The sequence below is a fragment of the Moschus berezovskii genome, chromosome 6 (assembly GCF_049115385.1).
Source record: "Moschus berezovskii isolate FMDL1 chromosome 6, NW_MosBer_1.0, whole genome shotgun sequence".
NCBI classification, from domain to species: domain Eukaryota; kingdom Metazoa; phylum Chordata; class Mammalia; order Artiodactyla; family Moschidae; genus Moschus; species Moschus berezovskii.
Window position 1 is genome coordinate 79666898 of NC_142465.1, and position 16753 is coordinate 79683650.

The window sequence follows — 16753 nt, forward strand, 5'->3', positions numbered from 1 at the left end:
GATTTTGGAGCCCAAGAAAATAACATCTCTCACTGCTTCCACTTTTTCCTCTTCTGTTTGCCATGAAGTGATGGGACCGGATGCCATGATCTTAGTTTTTTTAATGTTGACTTTTAAGCCAGCTTTTTAACTCTCCTCTTTAACCCTCATCAAGAAACTTTTAGTTCCTCTTCACTTTCTGCCATTAGAGTGGTATCATCTGCATATCTGAGGTTGTTCATATTTCTTCTGGCAATCTTGATTCCAGCTTGTGATTTATCCAACCTGGCATTTCTTATGATGTACTCTGCATATAAGTTAAATAAGCAGGGTGACAATATACAACCTTGATGTACTCTTTTCCGAATTTTGAACTAGTCCATTGTTCCATGTCCAACTCTAATTGTTGCTTCTTGACCTGTGTACATGTTTCTCAGGAGAAAGATAAGTTGTTCTGGTATTTCCATTTTTTTAAGAATTTTCCACAGTTTGTTGTGATCCACACAGTCAAAGGCTTTAACATAGTCAATGAAACAAAAGTTACTTTTTTCTGGAATTTCCTTGCTTTTGATATGATCAGAAGAATGTGGACAATTTAATCTCTGGTTCCTCCGCCTTTTCTGAATCCAGCTTATACACCTGGAAGTTCTCGGTTCACATACTTCTGAAGCCTAACTTGAAGAATTTTGAGCATATCTTGAAGAATTTTGAGCATAACTTTGCTAGCATGTGAAATGAGCACAATTGTATGGTAGTTTGAGCCTTCTTTGGCATTGCCTTTCTTTGGGATTAGAATGAAAACTGATCTTTTCCTGTCCTATGGCTACTATTGAGTTTTTCAGTTTACTGACATATTGAGTGCAGCACTTTCACAGCATCATCTTTTGGGATTTGAAATAGCTCATCTGGAATTCCATCATCTCCACCAGTTTTGTTCATAGTAATGCTTCCTATGGCCCGCTTGACTTCACATTCCAGGATGTCGGGCTCTAGGTGAGTGATCACACCATTGTGATGATCTGCCTCATTAAGACCAGGTCATTTGTAGCACCCATTATAATCATGAAACTATATTTAAGGAAGTACATTGCTACTAATGGCCCTGAGATGAAACTGATTTACCTTCTATTAAAAACTACAGTATGTAAAAATAAATAAATAAATAAAAATAAAAAAAAATAAAAACTACAGTATGTAAGCATTTTCTAATAATGCTACTTAATGGCCATTTATTGTAAGAACCATCACCAAAATTTTTTGGAAGTGAGTCCACAAAGAATTAAATATTTAAAAGATGAAATGTTCCTTATTTTAACTTTAGCAAGATCATTCTTTTTTCATTCTTAAGAAACACTTTAATAGTTTTAAAGCAAATGGTGAAGTGGAGTGCAGATAGCTAAAACTGTATTCCTGAGTTCAAACTTACAGAAAAATGTTTTGTAAATAGTTCTCAATTAAATATTCTCCCTCCTCAGCCCCCTACCACAAATCTTGAATTTTTTCTTACAAAAATTTGGTCAAGAGTAGAAATATCTCCAAGCAGATGTATATGCCACATCATAGCAAGAACAGTGAAGCCCAACTAATGACTTTGGTATTAGAAATAGAAGGCAATTAAAATGTACTCAAACTTACACTAAGAAAAGCTTTCACTGAGTCATACTGAAACAGTCACAAAGGTTAAGAAAATACTGATATCAAAGTACAAATGAATACAATATTAAAATAGACAAAAGTTACAAGAGCTTCCTTTAAAAATAAAAGGCACAACACATAAGTAAGAATTGTTTTCTTGTCCTACTCATGAATTTTGGTCTTTATATTCATAGGATTAGTTATGTTGATGTCTAGTAGAGTTTCTTATGACATCTGATGAAGTCTCATTCCAACTTCAGATGGTGACTCTTCCCTAAGGAACCTCTTGATTTTGGTCATACCCTGGTCACTGAACAGTTTTTAAGCAGTGCAGCATCACCGTGATTTGCTGAGGCATAAAGACATATCCTGTGTGCAGTGCCATCCCCACGATGCGAACCAGCTTGGCATTGAACACAGTACCCTCCCAGGGCTCCAGCATGCAGAGAGCTGTGACCAGCAGCTACTGGTAGTAGAACTAGGACATTTGCTTCCAGGCCTGTGCCTCTGGCATTGCAGACAAATATCAGTCTGTCCGGCTAGCCTCTCCCCCAAAATCTTCTTTTGCCTGAGCTGAAGTTGATTAAGGTGATGCTTTCAACCATTTCTGAGAGTTACTCAGTTTCGTGGGACAGAAGGTATATATATTATTAAATTTTGTTTTTCTCCTGTTAAGCCATCTTTTGTCAGTATACCAGTCAAAGAAACTAGAAAGAAAGAAATGAAAAATATTTCATCCCTACAGTGTTAACCCTCTCAAGCTTAGCACACAGGGCTGTTCCCTCGAGGCATCAACTGTGCCCCATGCTTCCTTCTTAGAAAGCCCTTCGCTCGTACACACTCAGACAGATGCTCATCCTGCAAAAAGGTACCTCTCAGTGTCTTCTTGTGATTTCTCTGCTGATTACTTAATCTTTCTAAGCTGCAATTTCTTCATCTGCAAAATGCAGATAAAATAATATTTACCACTGCAATACTTTGGCCACCTCATGCGACGAGTTGACTCACTGGAAAAAAGTCTGATGTTGGGAAAGGTTGGGGGTGGGAGGAGAAGGGGATGACAGAGAATGAGATGGCTGGATGGCATCACCAACTCTGTGGACATGAGTTTGAGTAAACTCTGGGAGTTGGTGATGGACAGGGAGGCCTGGCGTGCTGTGATTCATGGGGTCGCGGAGAGTCGGACATGACTGAACGACTGAACTGAACTGAACTGAACTATGTTATTGTGTGTGAGTTAATGTCCATACCATGCTCAAAACAGTGTTGAACCAGATTCACCTGACTGTGTTCTAAATACCCATACATGCATTCTGAGTTCCCTGAGGGCTGGGCTTTTCCTTCTCTGCCCATGGGTACCCTGTGCCTGGCAGAGAGTAGCTGCTGATTTTTTGTACTTGGTGGTGAGTGAGTGAATTTCAGGCAGTGGCGGGAGGGGAGGAGGTGGTCCCTTACCAGAATGGCCACCACTCACAATGAGAAAACAGACTTCACATATGCTGGGAGAGTGCTTCCCAGGTGATGCTAGTGGTAAGGCCTGCAATGCAGGAGACATAAGAGATGCAGGTTCCATCCCTGGGTCAGAAGGATCCTCTGAAGGAGGGCATGCAACCCACTCCAGTATTCTTGCCTGGAGAATCCCATGGACAGAGGAACCTGACAGGCTAGAGCCCACAGGTTGCAAAGAGTCGGACACACCTGAAGTGACTTTGCATGCATGTAGTTGCTGGGAGCGGAGAAGGCAATGGCAAGCCACTCCAGTACTGTTGCCTAGAAAATCCCATGGATGGAGGAGCCTGGTAGGCTGCAGTCCGTGGGGTCGCTAAGGGTCGGACACGACTGAGCGACTTCACTTTCATTTTTCACTTTCACACATTTGAGAAGGAAATGGCAACCCACTCCAGTGTTCTTGCCTGGAGAATCCCAGGGACGGGGGAGCCTGGTGGGCTTCCGTCTATGGGGTCACACAGAGTCGGACATGACTGAAGTGACTTAGCAGCAGCAGCAGCAGCAGTTGCTGGGAGATAGTATCTTCTGACTTTCCCTCCACAACCCCTACGCTAAGATTCAGGGCACCCCAGGAGGGGCGTAGGATAGCTATTGATCCCATGGTCCAGGTGAACCTCTGAGGCATTCAGAGGTGAAATAACACTGTGAGTGGCAGAGTTAAGACTTCTCCCCTTTTAGTACTCAAATCCTGTGTCCCAGGGACACCCTTAAGTCTCAGGCAAACTAGAATGGTTGGCCACCCCAGATCAAGTTCCAAACCCTAGTCTCTGAGGACCCCCACCTCTGCCCTCCACATTGTCCCCAAGTTTTTTAGTGAGTTTCCTGAAGAGGAGACAGTGCCCTCCTGTCCAGAGGGTCTGGGCAGGTAAAAAAAAAAAAAAAATCATTCTCCCTCTTACGCTTCCTTTCTTTTAAATAATGCTATTTATTTTTGGCTGTGCTGGGTCTTCATTCATGCACGGGCTTTTCTCCAGTTTTGAGACGGGGCTACTCTCCAGTTGCAGTGTGTGGCTTCTCATCACGGTGGTTTTTCTCGTGTGGAGCACGGGCTCTAGGAACCACAGGCTTCGGTAGTTGCCGCTCCCAGGCTCTAAAGGGCAGTCTCAGTAGTTGTGGCACACCGGTTTAGTTGCTCTGTGGCATGTGGGATCCACCTGGATCAGGGATCAAACCTGTGTCTCCTGCGTTGGCAGGTGGCGTCTTTACCACTGAGCCACCTGGGTAGGCCTCTTACTCTTTCTTACCCCAAAATCAGACTCACAGCACAATGCTGGGGCATGTACAGACTTGTATGTGCTTTCAACTTACTTTGACAGACTCGTGGCCACTCTGGGGACTGGACAAGGCAGCCAGCCCCGCCCTCTGTGCTCTCAGGCTGCTGGGGGAGATGGACGCATGGACATGTGGCATCGGTCTGGTGGCTGGCCAGCTGGAAAAGAGTCTCTGAATAGCCACCTCCTGGCCTGGCCCCTCTCCAGCTGCTCTTCGGCTCCCACCCCGTCTTCCTCCCCTCCCCCTCCCTCTCACTGGGCCTGGTTTCCTCCATTAACCAGGGAGTGAGAGCTGGTCTCTCTGAGGGCCTTCCTGCCCTGAGGCCAATGACTCAGGGCCAGCGAGGTTCTGGGAAATGCAGCCTCCAGAGGGGAGGCATCAGAGGCCAAGCCCTCCCGAACACAGTGAGGGCACGGCCCCGGCCTCACGTGCAGACAGGCTCATCTTCCCAGGCCACCCCAGCCCCTGCTGGCCTCATCCTCTGGGGCCACTGTCCTGGGGAGCTGTTCTCTGCTGGTTCCCCAGAGGCCCTGGGGCCAGCGCCAGGACAGGGAGGGCCTGGACTGGCCCCACACAGCCTGTGTGCTTCCCCCTCGCTGAGGAGACACCCACTCTTGTGGGCCTGAGAGCTGCAGCCCTGATGTTGGCCTGGCTGTGGCTGGGTGGTCAGGGCTAAGGCCTGAACGAACACCAACCAGGCCCGCTAGGCTCAGTCCCTCACTTGCAGCCACCGTGAAGGCCTCCTCCATCCCGCAGCCATGTAGTACTCAGCAATTCAAGCAAATGTGGGCATGGAAGGCAAGGCCTTTTGGAGCGGGGGGACTGGACATGGAGAAGGCACCCTCAGGGGCACTAGTTCCTGCTCCCCTCCCTCTAACAGAAATACTCTCTCCCCATCAACCTCAGTCAAGAGCAGCCTCAAAACAGGCAGTGTGGGTGGGTGGGGGGATTTCCCTGGTGGCCCATTGGTTAAGACTCTGTCCTTCCAATGCAGGGACTTGAGTTGGATCCCTGCTTGGAGAACTAAGATCCCACATGCTGCAACTAAGAACCCAGCGCAGTCAGATAAGTAAATAAAACTTAAAAAAAAACAAAACCTGACAGTGAGAACCCAGAGCCAGCTCAGGACTCTCTTCTCTTGCTGGTTGACCCCAGACAAGGCCCACACCCTCTCTGGTTTCCATCTCCCTCTCCTGGCCCAGCCTTGGTAGCTTCCTCCCTTTATTTCAGCATCACAGGTTTGATAGGGACAGAATGAAAGGACAAAGCGGGTGATTAAATAGTTAATCCCACTAGGGAATTGTAAACAGAAAAAATATGACAGACCCCTGTAAGTTAATGATTACTCAAGAAAGCAGGTTTGCTTAACCACAAAATCAAGCAGGCTTGCTTAACAACAAAACCAGACAACAGAAGCATGGGACATGCCCCAGAACAATAAAACAATGGTGGCATGAGACCCACATCCTGCCCAGTGAGCTCAGTAAGTTAATGATTCTAGGACATGCACTCTACATGCATAAAAAACAATTTATGGAGGTAGCTTGATCACGCAGGGACCAAAAAAACCTCCCCTGCTCAGTCTGGAGGAGGAACTGATGATGGAAATGTGATGTCTACTCAAAAAAGACAAAGAAGATTTTCTCCCCCTCCCCACTTTTTCTTTGGTTATATAACTGTAGCCCACTAAGTTCTCTGGGTGTGGCATTTCTCTCTGCCTACTTGTAAATCTCACAAGCATCCTATTCTAATAAAATAATTTCTTATTTACCACTTTTAAAGAACCCTCCTGCCAAGGCAGGAGACATAAGAGACGTGGGTTTGATCCTTGAGTAGGGAAGATTCCCTGGAGGAGGAAATGGCAACCTACTCCAGTATTCTTGCCTAGAGAATTCCATGGACAGAGAAGCCTGGCAGGCTACAGTCCACAGGGATGCAGCGTCAGACACGACTGAAGTGACTTAGCATGCTTGTCTACCACTTTGTTCTTGCTGAATTCTCCCTGCTGACATAAAGGAGCTCTTTGTCCCCCTACCCCCAAAACAACACCAATAGGTTTTAGGTTCCCTGTGAGATGGAAATGATTAATGCAGGAAATAACACGGGAGTACCTAATACATCCACCTCAAAAGGGGGGGTACTTGGTGGCCCAGGGACACAGAGAGATGCCCAAAGACATAGGGGAAGTGGCAGAGGTGTTGGGGTTCAGGCAAGCCCCCATGTGAGGAGAGAGCATGCATGCATGATAAGTCACTTCAGTCATGTCTGACTCATGCAACCCTATGGACTATAGCCCACCAGGCTCTTCTGTCCATGGAATTCTCCAAGCAAGAATACTGGAGTGGGTTGCCATGCCCTTCTCCAGGAGATTTTCCTGACCCAGTGATCAAACCAGCATGTCTCACGTATCCTGCATTGGCAGGTGGGTTCTTTACCCCTGAAAGTGAAAGTTGCTTAGTTATATCTGATTTTTTGCAAACCCATGGACTACACAGTCCATGGAATTCTACAGGCCAGAATATTGGAGTGGGTAGCCTTTCCCTTCTCCAGGGGATCTTCCCAATCCAGGGATCGAACCCAGGTCTCCCACACTGCAGGCAGATTCTTTACCAGCTGAGCCACAAGGGAATACTAGAATGGGTACCTTATTCAGTACTAGAGTGGATAGCCTTCCTTCTCCAGGGATCAAACCCAGGTCTTCTGCATTGCAGGCAGATTCTTTACCAGCTGAGCCATAAGGTGTCATGAGGTCTGGGAGGTGGGATAAGGATGAGGACAAGACCAGGCATGAGGCGAGGCGTGGAACAACCCCCTGGTAGGTTACATGCTCCAGTCATTCCTTTGCTCATTCATCTTGGCAGAGTTCACGTCTGTTCTTGACCCCATGGAAGGCAGTTCAAGGAAGGGCTGAGCTAGGAGCAGCTAGGAGCCTAGCTAGGAGCTAGGAGTGGCTTAAAGAGGGCTTTGATCCTCAGAACTGTGTTTTCTCAAAGCCTAGACCAGGATCCTCTGCATCTGAATTACGATAGCTTTAAAAATGCACATCCCAGGTCCCATTCCAGACCCATGACCATCGGCAGATCTTTATAAAAATGGTTAAGACTCTGCAATCCCAAAGCAGTGGGCAAGGGTTCGATCCCTAAGATCTCATATGCAGCACGGCTCAGCCAAAAAAACAAACAGAACAAACAACTTTGTTACTTTGGACTTGGGAAGTGTCAGAAATGCCAAAATTTGTGGGGCCTGGAACTTTCTAAGGCAAAAGTGGCAGGGACTAAATGGTGGCTGAGGTGGGGCAGGTCTGATGGCATTCCTGCATCTCAGTCTCACCTCCCCCAAAGTAGATGGGTGGTGCAGGTGCTTGGCTCCAGCTCAGGTTTCAGGCCCAGGAACACTTCTCTGAGGCTCTCAATCATCATAAAATACTCCCTTTGACCTGGGAGTCCCACATCTATAAAATCCTAAAGAAGAAATAAGCTCTGTGTCTGAACTTGTTCATTCCGGCCTTGTAATAATGGATAAAAAAAGTTAACTAAAAAGTACCTAAATGTTGGACGGTGAGGGAAAAGTTAAACGTGTGATCCTAGCTGAGCAACGATCCCCAGTCCGGGATTTCCTGAAGGATGGTCGTGGGGATGCAGAAAGCCACTGCTGTGGGGTGGTGGGAAGGCTGAAAGGGAGGAGAGCGGGACCCTGGGGGGTCAGATTGTCTGGTTCATATCCTGTCTCTGCCCCTTCCCAGCTGTGTGACCTGAGGCTGTCACTAAACTGCTCTGAGCTTCGGTTTTCTCATCCATAAACTAGACATCACAATAGGACCTACCTGCTAGGGTTATGTGTGTATTGAAGGAGTTAATACACAAAGAGTGTCCAAACAAGCAGTGCCTGGAATCCCTGTGTTAGCCACTACTGTTATACCCCATAACAGGCTGTTATGGCCTAATCTGTGTCTCCTCAAAGTCATCTGTGGAAGCCCTAATCCCCCAGCACCCCAGAATGTGGTAAAAAATGTAGCATAGAAAAAAAAATCACTGTATTTGGAGATGTGACCTTCACAGAGATTGTAGTTCATTTGCTCAGTCATGCTTGATTCTTTGTGACCCCATGGTCTGCAGCACGCCAGGCTTCCCTGTCCATCACCAACTCCTGGAGCTTGCTCAGACTCATGTCCATCGAGTCAGTGATGCCATCCAACTGTCAGACGAGTGTGTGCTCCTCGGTGCTGTCTCATCACATTTGGAGTGACGGACATTAAAGCCCTCGGCGCGTCAGAGCTCTTGGGTCTTGGACAGATCGTGTTATAGCTCTTAGACAAATCAGTGTTATAGCTCCATGTTACAGCTCTATTTTATTTAGAAAGGAGCAGGAAAATCCATCCTCGAGGCGTGAGGGCATGCCAACCCAAAGACAGAAAGAGAAGAGAGCGGGGGAGCACCCCAGCATGCAGGGTGGGGGAGGAAAGAGAGAGAGACCCCGGCCCTTTGGCTCCTCTTTTTATATGTCTTGCCTCCCCCCTGGGCCTGCCCTATGTAAATTGGGCTAGTCAGGAGTGTTGTTTGTTCTACCTGAGGTCCTCACTCCGGGCCTCAGACCTTTCTTGGTTCTACTTTTGGGGGCTTTTCCCTTCATTATCTTTTAGCCACCGCCATTCTGGACTCCTGTTTCCTATTCTAACTACCTAACACAACCATCTCATTCTCTGTTGTCCCCTTCTCCTCCTGCTCTCAATCTTTCCTAGCATCAGGGTCTTTTCCAATGAGTCTGCTCTTCACTCCAGGTGGCCAAAAGGCAAAAAGAGGTGCTGCTGCTGCTGCTAAGTCACTTCAATCATGTCCGACTCTGTGTGACCCGATAGACGGCAGCCCACCAGGCTCCCCCGTCCCTGGGATTCTCCAGGCAAGAACACGGGAGTGGGTTGCCATTTCCTTCTCCAATGCATGAAAGTGAAAAGCGAAAGTGAAGTCACTCAGTCGTGTCCGACTCTTAGCGACCCCATGGACTGCAGCCTACCAGCTCCTCCGTCCATGGGATTTTCCAGGCAAGAGTACCGGAGTGGGGTGCCATTGCCTTCTCCGAAAAAGAGATGACAGGGGTAATTAAGTTAAAATGAACTTTATTTGATCATTTTTGATGATCATTTAAATGATCCAATTTAATCACTTAAGAATGATCATTTAAATGACCCAATGTGACTGGTAACCTTGTATGAAAATAAAAATTGGGAGACTTCCCTGGTGGTCCAGTGCAATGCAAGGGCTGTGGTCTCCATCCCTGGTTTGAGGGATCGAGCTTACTCAACAGCACGAGTATTTTTCACTTTGGCTGCACTAGGTCTGTGTTGCTAGGCACGGGCTTTCTCTAGTTGTGGCAGCTGCGGGCTTCTCTTCTCTGTGGCTCATTGTGGTGGCTTCTCTCCCAGAGCAAGAAGCAGGCACGCAGCTTCAGCAGCTGTGGCACATAGGCCTGGCTACCCCCAGGCACGTGGGTTCTTCGTGCACCAGGGATCAAGCCTATGTCCCCTGCATTGGCAGGAATATTCTTTTCTTTTTTTAAAAAAATTAATTCATTTAATTGCTTTACAGAATTTTGTTTTTTTTATCAAACCACAACATGAATCAGCCATAGGTATACATATATCCCCTCCCTTTTGAACCTCCCTCCTATCTCCCTCCCCATTCCACCCCTCCAGGTTGACACAGAGCCCCTGTTTGGGTTTCCTGAGCCATACAGCAAATTATTTCACATATGGTTATGTAAGTTTCCATGTTATTCTTTCCATACATCTCACCCTCCCCTCCCCTCTCCTCAGGCAGGAATATTCTTAATCACTGCATCACCAGGGAAGCCCTAGAAACATTTTTCTTTCCAAAATGTGGAACACTTTACAAATGTGCATGTCTAACTTGCACAGGGGCTATGCTAATCTCTGTATCATTCCAATTTTAGTGTATGTGCTGCTGAAGGGAGCACGCTACGCACTTTAACACGATGCTCACCGTGGAACGGCACTATGCTCCGGCATTACATATATTGTCTCGTGGCAATCTCTCAACCATAAGGAAGTTATGTACTATCTTCCCATTTCAGAGATGAGGAAAAATGAGGATTGACTAGTGAGGGGGATGGCTTTCACGGGAGCCAGGTCTTCCTGACTCCAAGGCCCTGTTCAAAGCCAGGCTCCATCCCCCTAGGTGGTGCCCCACTCAGCCTCTGGCATCCCCGCCTTCCTCCTGGGACAGATAATTCATGTTGTTTTTCCATCTCTGTGCCTTTGCACTTGCTGTTCCCTCCACCTTAAATACTCTTCCCAGTACCTGCCTCTGACTCTTACCCGATTCTCCCAAACAAAACCCCTCCATGTATTACCCAGCCCTGCAGACTTGCTCCTTATCAGGGCTTCCACTTTTTCTGTGCTTTATCATTATGATGGTATTTGTTACTTGTTGCTATTCTGGCATTTATGCTTTACATTGTATCCATGTGCTTGCTGTGGGATTCTTGAGGGCCAGGGCTCTGTCCTCCTCTGCTTTGACTCCTAATTCCTAGCATCAGGCAGCCCAGAGAGGCATCCAGATACACCAGCTGGCTGAGGTTAGGAGGTGAAGCCACTGTGTTGGGACTAGAGAGAATACTGCAGCTTTAGGAGTAGTTCCTAAGCAAAGGACTCCTCTGCCTCCTGCCTGGGGCCAGGGTGGTGAAGGCAGATGAAGGAGAGAGGCCCCCAATCCCCACTCTTGGCATGAGAACAGGGATGCTGTGACTCCCCTGGGGATTGGAGAGTGGCCAAGGGGGAGGCCGAGGGGTTGGGGTCTGGCCCCCCACACTCTCATTTCATTCCCTCGTTCCTGGGCACATCACACCATCTCTTTGGGCCTCAGTTTCCTCGTGTGTGATATGGGAACAGTGGTTGCTACCTCAGGTGGGTGTTGTGAGGGTTAGATGTGGGTGGTGCACCTGGCTCCGTGGGACACAAAGGGATCCATGCCAAATTGCCTGCCTGCTGGTGCTTGAGGCAGACAGCCAGCCAGAGACAGACAGCTACATGCCTGTGGTCAGCCAGGAAGCCGGCCGAAGGTGGGGGCCCAGCTAGCAGCTGTGTAGCGACGGCATCCTGGCTCACACCCATTGGTGGCTGTGTGGATGGCTGGCTTAGAGGCTGAGCGAGCGGCTGGGTCAGAAGTGGCTTGGAGGCATGGAGACTAGGGGACCAGACTCAGGGTGAATTCCAGTGGGCATTCTCCAAGGGTGAGGTCACCACCAGGAGGGGGGTGATGGTGGGGGTCAGAGCCAGGACATAGAGCCAAAGGTAAGGCCCACTGCCTGGCACAGTAACAGGCTCCTCCCATGGTGAGGTGCTGGGGTCCTTATTTCTATCTCGGGAAGCCTGGTGTTTCCTGTTTAACATGTAGCTTAGAGTTGGGGGAAGCTGGGGGAGGGGGAAAAGCAAAGCAAAGGACACATCTTGAGCACCCGCAAGTGGGTCCAGCATGTTTAATCCTCATTCCGTGGTGATTATTTTTAGCCCCAGTTTGAAGATGGTGCAATCGAGGCTCAGATGGTGGAAAACTTTCCCCCAAGTGAAAGCGGTATAGCTAATGGGTAAGAACCCAGAGACTTTGGGATCAAGCATATGTGAGTTCAGATCTGAGCTCCAACATCCGTTCATGCAGAGTTACTAAACTCCCTGGGCCTGTTTCCTCACCTGTGAAATGGCAATAATGATAGTCCCTACCTCACTGTGAGGGCTCAGTGAGATGACACATGTGACATCCAGCCTTCAGGGAGGGCTAGCCACCATTGTCCCTGTTTTGCTGCTGTGACAACTGAGCCTGAGGCTGGTGAGGCCATGTGCGCAAGGCTGCTCCACTAGTGGATGATGAATTCCGGACCGAACCCAGATCTGATTCTTTCTTCCCAACTTACACCATTGTGCGGTTGCCGGTGGTGGCACCCAGCTTCCAAAAAGCTGGAGAGGGAAGGCTCTCAGATTTCTGGCAGAGCCATGTAAGCCAGGCTGGGGACTGGGGTTTGGGGTCACGCCTGCACCCGGTGTTCCAGGCAGCGGAGAGGAACTGCGACAGCGTGCCTGGAAGCCCGGCTCGTTCACAGCATCCTGCCCTCTGCTGACATTGTTCTCTGGACCCTTCCAACCCATGGCTTGCACATTAGGATTTCCGGTAGCCTGGCCAAATTACCTTCACTTACCGGAGAAGCCCTACCCAGGCAGCTGGGTTAGGGGCTGAGCTGCCGTGGGCCCTTCCCCCTAGGCCGGGTGTGCTGGGCTGGGCACAGGCACAGCCCCAACAATATCCCCTTGACCAACAGGTCCTGACCCCGCAGACTGCCCTTCTCAGGCCTGCTTGCTCCCTGCTCCTGGAGCCCAGTGAAGAAAAGGCCGTCATTTATTTCCATTTTAGGGTTGGCTAAAGTCAAGGCACTCCAGTGTTCTTGCCTGGAGAATCCCAGGGACGGGGGAGCCTGGTGGGCTTCCGTCTATGGGGTCACACAGAGTCGGACACGACTGAAGTGACTTAGAAGCAGCAAAGTCAAGGCACTCGGCTTCAGGCCCCAACCATCACAAACACTCTGTGACCTGGGCAAGCCTTCCCCCTCTCTGCACCCTTCTGAGGGTCTGGATGATACTCCAGGATTCCTCACACTCTGACATTTATTCAGGGTGACCCACCGTCCCTTGCTCTGTTGTCTTAAAGCATAAACACTTTCCAGCTGGACCAGTGGTAAAGGATCCACCTGCCTGGAGAAGGAAATGGTAACCTACTCCAGTATTCTTGCCTGGGAAATCCTATAGACAGAGGAGCCTGGCAGGCTACAGTCCATGGGGTCACGAAGAGTTGGATGCGACTTACCAACTAACACTAACACTTTCACGCTTAGGATGGATTTTCTAGCTCCAAGTCACCCTTTGAGGAACTGCTTCATTTTGTACTGCTTTGTGTAAAAATAAAGATTATTGCTTAAGACAAGAATAAATAATCTGCTTGCCAATGCAGGAGAAGTGGGTTTGATTCCTGGGTCAGGAGGATGCCCTGGAGGAGGAAATGGCAACCCACTCCAGTATGCTTACCTAGAGAATCCCATGGACAGAGGAGCCTGGGGTTACAGTCCACGGGTTGCAAAGAGTTGGGTACGATTTAGTGACTAAACAACAACAAATTGGGTCTTCCCTGGTAGTCCAGTGGCTAAAACTCTGCGTGCCCAGTGAAGGAGGCCTCAGGTTTGATCCCTGGTAAGGGTCTGCTGGATCATGGAGAAAGCAAGAAAGTTCCAGAAAAACATCTATTTCTGCTTCATTGACTATGCCAAAGCCTTTGACTCTGTGGATCACAATAAACTGTGGAAAATTCTGAAAGAGATGGGAATACCAGACCACCTGACCTGCCTCTTGAGAAACCTGTATGCAGGTCAGGAAGCAACAGTCAGAACTGGACATGGAACAACAGACTGGTTCCAAATAGGAAAAGGAGTACGTCAAGGCTGTATATTGTCACCTTGCTTATTTAACTTATATGCAGAGTACATCATGAGGAACGCTGGGCTGGAAGAAGCACAAGCTGGAATCAAGATTGCTGGGAGAAATATCAATAACCTCAGATATGCAGATGACACTACCCTTATGGCAGAAAGTGAAGAGGAACTCAAAAGCCTCTTGATGAAAGTGAAAGAGGAGAGTGAAAAGGTTGGCTTGAAGCTCAACATTCAGAAAACGAAGATCATGGCATCTGGTCCCATCACTTCATGGGAAATAGATGGAAAAACTGTGGAAACAGTGTCAGACTTTATTTTTTTGGGCTCCAAGATCACTGCAGATGCTGATTGCAGCCATGAAATTAAAAGACGCTTACTCCTTGAAAGGAAAGTTATGACCAACCTTGATAGTATATTAAAAAGCAGAGACATTATTTTGCCAACCAAGGTCCGTCTAGTCAAGGCTATGGTTTTTCCCGTGGTCATGTATGGATGTGAGAGTTGGACTGTGAAGAAAGCTGATCGCCAAAGAATTGATGCTTTTGAACTGTGGTGTTGGAGAAGACTCTTGAGAGTCCCTTGTACTGCAAGGAGATCCAACCAGTTCATTCTAAAGGAGATCAATCCTGGGTGTTCATTGGAAGGACTGATGCTAAAGCTGAAACTGCAATACTTTGGCCACCTCATGCGACGAGTTGCCTCACTGGAAAAGAGTCTGATGCTGGGAAAGGTTGGGGTGGGAGGAGAAGGGGACGACAGAGGATGAGATGGCTGGATGGCATCACCGACTCTGTGGACATGAGTTTGAGTGAACTCCAGGAGTTGGTGATGGACAGGGAGGCCTGGCATGCTGTGATTCATAGGGTCGCAAAGAGTCGGACACGACTGAGCGACTGAACTGAACTGAACTGAAGGGAACTAGAGCCCACATGCCACAAGTAAAGATCCCATGTGCCACAACTGAAGTCAAATAAATAATTAACAAACAAAAACAACAAGTGCAAGCTTCTTGAGGCTGTGGTAACTTTCCCCGCCATGATTAGAAGGCACCCACAATAGTGACCACCCTTCATCCATCCAAGTGCTTCTAAGACCTGCTAAGGCTCTTTGGTGCTTAGCAATCCTATTGGAAACAGGGTTTTGGCCTTTCCACTGATATCACTTGGCACTCTGTCTCCTCATCTGTGTAATGGGAAGAACTGCCCAGCAGGGGAGTGGTGGGGTCACAGCAGAGAACATAAACTCTACAAACTCAAGCTTCCATCTCCGCCTCCAGATCAACTGGGTAAACTTGGTATTAGGAGAAGAGGTACAGAAGTCGCATCCCAGGACGTCTCAGGGCTGAGAGGGTTTTGCAGGTGTCTGTGCTTCAGAGGGGTTGGGGGTTCCCTGTGGCTGCCAGGCCCTGCAGCTGCATGCTCATAAACCCTCTTTCATGGGCCCAGGAGCCCGAGGCACCCACAGGGCAACAACAGCAGGGCTGGAGATGCAGAGCCAGCAGCGTCCCGGTGAGATCAGCGCCCTGGAATTAGTCAAACGGGATCACCCTGAGGATCTTGTGTGCATAGCCAGTGACTCACGCCACAAACAGCCTCACGGGCAGAGATGCCAACCTGGGAGGCAGCTGCTCCAGCTCACCTCGCCCTGAAGCACACCTTTTAAGGACAGGGAGCTCCGGGCAGCCCAGGGGCCCTGCCTTCGCCCTGAGGCCTTTGCCAGCCCAGCTCCACACCTACTCGGGTTGGGCAGCGGGGCCAGCCCCCGACCTGGGTTCAAATCTGCCGTTGTCACTTTTTAGATATGACCTTGGGCAAGTCAATTTCCCCAAACCGGTTCCTTCACTTGTAATATGGCAACACTTGCCTCACAAGAGAGGAATTAAATGAGGTCATGCACAGACAAAGTGCTTGGCGAAGGGCACCTTTTAAGGAGTGGCAGTGGAGGCCAATGGCAAGGGAAGGGCCCGGGCTCAGGCATCAGGGTGCTCGACTCCGAGCTCGAGCCCCAGCCCTTACTTGTTGGGCATTTTGTTACTCAACTCTGCCTCAGTGCCTCTCGTGTAAAGATTGCTGACGCTACCAGCTTTGTCAGCCTCTGGTGGGGTGAGGATCATGTACTCCATTTTATAAGGTGAGAGGGGCAGTGCAGGAGCAGAGCCAGCCCAGGTGTCTGGGGGCTGTGTGTCCTGGACAAGGTCCCCAAGCTCCCTCCATGGATCTGGTGTGTGAATGGGAGCCGTGATGAGAGTGCCCGACTTGTGGGGCTGCTGTGGGGGAGGAACTGAGCACAGTGCCCGGCACCCAGGGAGCGTCTCTCAGCACTGCCTGTTCTCATTCATCTTACACACAGCTCTTGGCCTTTCTCCACAAATGCCAGTTGCTGGTTTACTTCCCTTTTACATGCCTGTGACAGATTCCAGGCCGGCGGCCTTCCCAAGGCCACAGGCCTTGCTTCTGAGCTAACCCCGCCCTCTGGCGCCCGTCACAGACTTCTCAAGGCAGTCCTGGGGCTGAGCCCTCAAAGCTGCTGCAGTAGCTCAGGTAGTTCCAACAGGGGCACCAAGAACACCAAGCATGCACACAGCGCCCGAGGGCCAAGGGGAAGGGCACGCTTCTGTCTGGTGTCCACAGGGTGGGTCTCCCAGCTGGCTAGTGAGCCAAAGGGTGGCGCGGCCACGGGAGAAAAAGTGAGGGGCTTTGCTGGCTGGAAACCTGGTTTGCCTGGCACCCTCCTCCATGGGCCAAGGGAAGCCTGGGAACAAGAATGGGCGGAGAGCCTGGTCTCAAAGCCTCTTGAGTTCCTGCCCACACACAGGAAGGACAGCCCGCCTCCTGATGGGCTGGGATGGGCACGGGGCCGGCCAGGCTTCCCG

The 16753-nt window shown here is 49.2% G+C and overlaps 1 non-coding gene and 1 pseudogene across 1 annotated transcript; both read right to left on the reverse strand.

The window, feature by feature from the left end:
- Nucleotides 1-1921: 1921 nt before the first annotated feature.
- Nucleotides 1922-2131, reverse strand: LOC148777663 (serine palmitoyltransferase small subunit A pseudogene; annotated as a pseudogene).
- An 8130-nt stretch (nucleotides 2132-10261) lies between these two features.
- Nucleotides 10262-10365, reverse strand: LOC129537366 (U6 spliceosomal RNA). The gene has a single exon (XR_008682018.1). It is a non-coding gene; the product is annotated as a U6 spliceosomal RNA (small nuclear RNA).
- Nucleotides 10366-16753: the final 6388 nt, after the last annotated feature.